Raw genomic sequence first — 8,395 nt, 5'->3', positions numbered from 1 at the left:
GTCGATTTAAGCATATCCGTCTATCCGTCTGTGTAGTATCTGTTGCAAGCAGATATTCCTGGCCGCAAGAATGACGCTATTGCTTCTAAATTTCACACATGGACCGATGCTTTAGAACCTGGGCAAAAATGGAAAAAATCGGCTACGCCTTCCCAATATCATTAGGCATAAAATTTCATTTTCTTTTTTTGTCAATATTAAATTTAGAAAGCTTCTAACCATGTCCCTCCGTTTCTCTGTCCATCGGTCCGTCTATTTTTGTGCAGTTTTTCCCACGTTTACAAAAATTAGGATGCCGCCCACAAATTATTGCAAAAAGATTTGAATATGACTTAAACCAGGGCATGTCTACAATGCATACAATGTCTGTGCCCACAAAGACTGTGAAAGCCTTTGCTCCACGTTTTTTTTTTCCTTTCGCCTATGAATCTTTTGTCAGACGGACATCTGAAAATTGTCTTCGCTAATCATGTCTATGCATAATATGTGGTAGAAGATTGAAGATGTGAAGTCGTTTGCAATAATATTCATAATTTGCAAATGGAGAAATTAAGAAACGGGCATACTCGACTAGACTCTATGTATCTTTCAAGCTTCCCTCTACTTTTGCAAAACTGAAATTTTGAAAATAATTTTGTTACATCATGTTATTTAGTTGCTTCTTTGCTTATCTATTATTTCGTGGAAATCATTACCAGCGACATCTTATGTTTGTTTTATAAATAAATTTTTTTTATATTCTCCTTAAAAAGTTTATGTTATATTGCCATTCTATTATACTCACTTTATAAGATGTATGCTCACTTTCAATAGCTTTTATCAAAGACAGTGAACATTTTTATCTAATTTCATAATTTAAGTTTGCATTCATTGACAATACTATCCTTAAATTTTACATTTGAAAGATGACGCCAGATGGCACTAGCAAAAGCAAAATATTGCTATCTACAAATTTCAAATAGCTTAGATAAATATTTAAAACTAAAAAATATATTTACAAAAGCATATTTTCAGGCATTTTTCAATTAATATCGAAGAGAAAGGAACTAAACAAAAAAAAAAAATCTCAAATGATAAATCAACGAATCCATCGCCAGAATTCCACATGGTAAATTAACCGCCCGACTTCCACAATTACGGTAAATTAACCGCCCGACTTCCGCAAAGAATGCATAAAAATGAAAATATATTTTATATTGGCATGCAACAGCTCCGCCATACTGTGTTTGTAGTTTGCAGAAAAACAAGTAATGTTTATTTGCAGAAGAATGTTTTGCACTTTGTTTTTGAAACAAATTGTACAGACACATGTGTACACACATTTTGCTTTATTTTCATAGTTATTCATATTTATTGAAGCAATTTTTATTATATTTATTTTATCTTCAGTCACATTTGAAGAAAACTTGAGTTGGAGATAATCCATACTCTGCAGCATTACAAGCCTACAAGCCTGCTTCAATATTCACATTGCATTGTTTTGTTTACTCTTTGAATCTGTTATGTTATTCAAATATTTTTTAAACAAAATTTTAAACGAAATTTTGCATTTAGATAAGAGGGAGTGAATAATCATGGATCAATTAAAGACATTTGAATTGTATATGAATGTATGTCATGTTGATTTTTTATATGTTTATTATTGTTTTTTATTTTATTTCTCGTAACATCGCTTTTTTTGTATTTAATTTATGTATAGAGTACTTTTATATAATTTTTTTTTTTTTTTTTTTGGTTTATTTCTCAATATTTTACAACATATTAATTGTTGATTTTCGACTATATATGTATAGATTTGTTAATTCCTACATAAATCTAGTTTATGGTTTTGGATATTGATCTAAAATTATACAATCTTGTTCTTAAATTTCATTTGGAGCTTATGCATATTAATTACAATTTTCATTCCCTTTTATATTTTGTATTTATATAATTATGAAGGTACATGAACAAATGTTTCAAGCTGGAGCAAGAAGAATATCTGAAACTATCAGCAATTAAATTACTTGCGTCCTTATCATGCTGTTGACGTTTTCTTCGTATGACGTCACTCTGATGTAAAACATTTATATAGCATAAGCATATATGATTCTGTTACGTATTTTTCGGTATATTCCAAAAACCGCATCGTTGCCGTTCTATGAATATGACATTTTTGTGCTGCATAAGAGTTTTGGCCCGATCGCCTGCAGTGAAGTCTCGCTTGGCCAGGGAAGTTAAACATTTTTCACAGCGCATTTTTCTCAAGATAGCAATGGCATATGGATAGACATGGCATAGTCTGCAAAAAAGAAAAAAAACCTCTTTGTCTCGTCTTTAGCTATTACGGTCCATAAGCTTTGTCATGGCAGTCAGTATTAATCTAGTTTTCTTCTACATAAGTATTACCAACGACCGTACGCCCTTTTTCACTCGTCACTTGTAGGCTCTTTGTTCACTCATATCGCAAATGCGTAGTGCCATCTAAAAACAGCTCATCGTCCTACTGGCAGTTAACATATCTGCGAACGAATTGTGAAAGAAGAGGTTTCTTGGAGAACAATAACTGCCCCGAGATACTTTATTTCGTACATTGACGGAATCATATTATTTCCTAAAGTGTATATATATTTTTATTATATCACAATATAATCTTCTAGTGAAATGCGTCGAGTTTTTTTACCCTACCAACACCCAGAAGAATTGAGATAATCCCTCTTTTATCATACAGATCGATTCAGGATCAATTCCTGAATCTATTTAATCTCGTCCGTCCGTCTTTATTTCTTGTTCTTAACCTACAAACGTAAAAGTTTTGAAATATTTTAACGAAATTCGATACACTGCCGTGTTTTGGACCGAAAACGAATCCTCGAATTCAAAATGGTTGAGAACGGCTCACTACTTTGACCACTTCCCACATAAAGCATTTATTTTGGAAAGTGCTTTTATGAATACCTGCCGGGTGGTATAAATTATTTAACGGTGAGGCATGGTTCACTATAGCGTTTCTATCCTATACTTATTTTAATCGCATTTTTTGAAAAATTCAATATTTTTTTTACTTAAAACCAAGGCCCATGAATGATATTTGGAAAAAACAATTTTATTTTTAGTTATTTGTTTTGTAAAGAAAATGGTGAATTGCAACAATAGTTCCTAGGAGATTTGATTCAAAACATAAGAAAATTAAATCTCGGGACCGAATCTGTTATACCCATTACCGTTATTCCAAAAAAAGACAAAAGAAGTAAAAGAACAACGTTTTCATGCTCTATAATATGAAGTGGGCGCAGCGCATTTCTTCTATTTTCAAAATAAAAGTTTTTGTCGTATAGGCATAGGTTGGCGTTCTAAACGTGTTCTTCGAAAATCTTAGGTCAATTCCAAATTCTTTTGCAAATTTTTAGGCGTTATCTTCATTTTCGCCAACCGGAGAATTTTTACCATAAATACTGCAAAGTTTCGCACACAGGCAGACGGACAGACAAACGGGCGGATATGTTTAGGTGCATTCCTACTTTAAAACTGGCCAAGAATTCGAATTGGATTTGACCCATTTTCAATACCACCTTGCATGCAAGAATTTTCAATGTTTCTGTCAAATTTGAAGGCCACAGTTTTAGCTTCGTGGGCAGGAGAATGTGTACAGTAGACGGAGAGACGGACGTGCTTGAATCGATTTAGAATTTGATACTTATCAGGAACATATATACTATATTGGGATGACTGGTGCTTCCTTCCAAGCGTCCAACTATATACCTTTCACCCTTTGTTGATGGGTATAATAAAAAAATTTCTTTTTTCACACGAGCTCCTCTGCTGACATTTTGCTCTGAAAAAATTGAATTAAAAAGTTTTCTCCAACAACTTAACAGTAATGTCAACCTTAACCTCTCGTAAATAAATTCACGAAAACGAGCCATAATTTCGCGCGTGCAAAGTAACATTGTCCCTTAGTGGTAATAAAACGATAGGTTATAAATTTTCTATACAATATTATCCATTTATTTTTTTAAATTTTTGTTTACAATTTTTATTTATTTCTTTTTTCACATTACATTCATAAACGTGTACAATTTCATTATATTTTCATTTTCATTTTCATTTCCATTTTTTTTTTTTTTTTTGACGTTTATTACATTAAGTTCTTTTTTTTTGTTTTTTTCCAATGAGTGTAAATTATTTTCATTTTTTATTTGTTTTATTTTATTTTTTTTTAATTCTTTTTTCCTTGCGTGTCTAACGTAGTTCAATAAGAACATTAACCACGCATATGAAACATCTATGTATAAATCTAATCACATGGTTTTGCATGAAATATATATGAATGTGAGATTAATTGTAAAATGCAAAAAGAAGAACATAAACGTCACTTTAACGTGAACATTGTATACCCACCACCTGAAGCGAATGTAAAGATTGCCAAGAAAAATAATTAAATAAAACAAAACTATTTTACACGATTTGGAAAATTTTTACGATTCATTTTTAATACATTTCACTACATTGTTGATGATAATGGGTCAGAAGAAAGTGTATAGATCCGTTAAAGGGATTTTTTTTTATTTTAACTTTCTTTTATTCAAAAAAAAATGTCTCGTTTTTAATTTAAAAACAATGTAAATTGTATTTTTGTACGAAGCACACTACTCACTTACACTTTACTTCTTGATGACTGCACTTGAACTTTTAGATGGTTTTCGTGTTTTGCATCGTGGCTTTAACGCTTTAAATTTTCCTCAATAACTGTAACCGATGCATTTTGTAACCAAATTGAAAACACACTACTCACTTAGTCTTTACTTCTTGATGACTACAATTGAATTCTTAGATGGTTTTTGCGTTTCATGGGGAGGCCTTATCAAGGAAAAATTTTAGAGCCCGCTTTAAGTTTTCCTTGCTAGAAAATATATTCCTTAGTAATTGTAATCAAAGCCATGAGCAAATTTTGCTGATGCTATCTAGTCTGATAAGAAAGTATTAAAATCAAATAGAGTTTCCCAGAAGAAATTTTGTCAAAGAACCTAACGTTTGTGAACTTAATCTAGGTTTAGATATTCAATGATTTATGAAGATTTTAATAAAGTTATCGGAATCGTTATTAACAGTAAATCATGTCCAGTCTAATCCATTTGACGGATATGCGATAAGATGATTTAGGGGCAAAGTTGGGATATAAAGAGCGTCCTCTGTTCGGTTTCAATCATTTTGGCGTAAGCCTTTAAAGTCGCCCAATAGCAATCTAGAAAAACCCCCGGTTCGGTTTCTGCGTGCAGCAGTCAGTTGGGTCCGCTAAATCCTGTAGACAAGGCTTTTTGGATTCGAAAATGTAAGAATGGTTATTATACTCGCTTGTAGTAAGTGGTATAGAAAGACGGAAGGGGGCGAGAATAGAGCGTAAGTTGCCCTCTTTTCCAACACTCTCCAAACTGAATTCCGAAGGACTATTAACAAAAACTTCAGTTTTTCTATCAATATTTGCATACATAAGTGGGTACTTCAGTAATAAATGCGCAGGAACAAGAACACGAAATCTCATGCTGTAAGCCTTCAGTAACAAGATATCTATCTGCCGAGTTGCAGCTTTATATTGAAAGTTTTGAAACCTTATAAATAGCAACGAATATATAATGATTAAATCAATTCAAAATTTTAGACGGGAGAATGTTGATTTGGCGAGCTTTCATCCTTCCTTGGTAAGTATCTAAGGGCTTAGAATCCCAAATATATTAGGGCTTTTCTGATACACTATACCCCTCACACACAGGTACACAGCTTATATTGAGTTTATGCGACTGTACGTAACATCAGCCAAGGTTTCAGATAAAAGCATATTGTTTTCCGATGTCTGTCTGTCTGTTCATGTTTAACCTATGAATAACAATTTTTGAGATATGTGGACAAAAACTAGTGCAATGGCATGTTTTAGCTCAAGAACGAAATGAAATATTGAAAATGGATTGCACCGAACCGAGCTTGTATAACTATTCCCCAATTAATATATTATTTTTAAAAAGTCGATAAATAAAATAAATTTAGAATTTTCAAATAGTGATGTGTGGGCTAATTATTTAAACATATTCCAATAAAAATAATTCCTATGAAGTAGTTAAGGCGAAATAAGGCCACAACCATACAGAGGATAAGACGCAAAACCGCCAAGTCGAGTGGTCGTGGGTTCACATCTGTGTGCACTACCTTATAACTAGCTATATATTATATATATGTATAGTTACCTAGACTTCTGTGAGTCCTTGTATACTTTAATCCTAAGATATCGTAATCTATTTACTTTACCGTTTGCTGATTGCTTTTTTGATCGCTAGCCTATGACATTGTATACGACATATATACTAGTCACCTTGCCTATGCCTGCATTGTTTCACATTTACGACTTCATGGATTAGTACTTTCAGCCGGAAAATATGCTAAGAAATTATTTACTTTATAAATGAAACTGTGTTAACTTTGCTGCGCTTTTGACTATTGATCTTTTCTTGAGATACATAATTTAAAATTTTAACTTTAAGAATTTCGCTTAATAATACATACATACGTATATATATATATATATATTTATATGGCTGACGTGTATAATTGTAGCCAACAAATAATAACAAAAATATAGTCACCTTTTTTAAGCTTCACGAATTTTGTGTCATACACCTTACAAAAGTTATTCCAAAAAATGCCGACAGAAGAGCATACGTTAGAGGATGAAAAAATTTTAAGCTAATCAACAATGTTTAACGGAATCTTACGGTATTGCAAACGTAAGGATGTATCCATTATATAGCATATATTAAGCCCAAACATAATAAGACCGCTATGCGAAAGACTTTAAAGTTGGCGATATATAAGGTCCGTGAAATTTATGGTCGGGGATATTTTATGTACTGTTATAAGGTGGTGGGTACAAAAGAAAAAAAAGAAAAGAAAAAAAACGAGGGCCGACAATAAAAAATACGGTTCATTCAATTTCATTTCAACCTTTGGTCTTATAATCAAGTTTGGCTGCCTGCTTTGATTTATCTCATTGTCCTATTCAACATTTGTTTTCATACTTCAAATGCAATTTTTTTTTAAGTGTTTTTGTTTTTTTTTTTTTGTCTTTTATGATTTATTTATTTTTCAACATTTCGAAATTTAGTTGGTGTTGTTTTTTTATCATTGGAGTTGATGTGCACATATTGATAAAGTAATCTTTTCTTGTTGGTGTGGGGTGACCATACATCTGTGTAACATCTGCATTTTTGTATTTTTCTTCTTATTTTTTTTTTTTTGTTTAATTTTCTAATTGATTGGCTTTTATTTCATTTTGTTGGAGGACATTCAATGTTTTTTTTTTCTTTTTTTTTTTTTCTTAATTAATATTACAATTAATTTTAGCTATTTGTACAAATATCTAATCATTTACAAACGTACTTACATACGCGTATATATATAGTTTTAGTTATTTAGTTTTAATTATTTACATATTTTATTAACATTTTATTATTATTTATTTATTTATTTAATTTTTTTTTTTATATCAGTTAATAAGTTAACGTTGTTTTCTTTATTAAAATATCCTGAATAAGTGCTTCAGTTAAATAGCATATCTATCGTACTCTGATATTATAGAGTTAGTGTGTGATGTCCAATCTCATTAACGTCTTAATTTATTTGTCATTAATTTAACTAATAGTTTTATTGAAATTATTTATTTTTTTTTTTTTTTTATAAAATTTTTTTTTTTTTACCAAAAAACGCTTTTTTTTTTTTTAAAAAAATAAATTTTTTTTTTTTTTTTTTTTTTTTGTTTTTCTTGTTATCAATAGATAAAAATGAAATTAATTTTTTTTAGAATATAATTTTTATGTGAAAATGTATTCATATCTATATCTCCGAAATCATGTTTTAACTTAAGCAGACCATATCTGCGCTGATATTCGTAATCGTCTTATGAAGTTATTATAAAAGTAATTATTATACGGAATTGTTGAAGAACAAGTCATGTTTTTTTTTTCTTGAAAATGCAAAGCATTGAAACCAGACCAGAATCCATTCAGAGGGTGTCAGTCAATATTAATGTAATTGCGATATAGTTATGTGTATATATATATTAAAATTTAGTTAAATCTCAAATTTTTCAATTTAAAGACGGGCGATCTAATGGCTTACCGGGCTTTTGTAACAAGACCAGAAGCTGTCTTTTCCACACTGTTGGAAAGGTCCTAAGTTTGAGACGCAAGTTGTCGCACATACGTATGTATGTACGTAAGGCTTTTCGGGGGACGGGACGTGGAGGCACTCCGACATTTTAGTGAAAACATCCCGCACCCGTCTTTGCATTACCTACCCCAATAGACCGCGGATTCACACTACGCCATGCTACATTCTCTGCTTTCGCCTGAGATTAAGAGCGAGAGAG

Source organism: Glossina fuscipes, unplaced genomic scaffold (assembly GCF_014805625.2).
Source record: "Glossina fuscipes isolate IAEA_lab_2018 unplaced genomic scaffold, Yale_Gfus_2 73, whole genome shotgun sequence".
Lineage (NCBI taxonomy): Eukaryota > Metazoa > Arthropoda > Insecta > Diptera > Glossinidae > Glossina > Glossina fuscipes.
Note: the sequence above shows the minus strand (reverse complement) of the source record.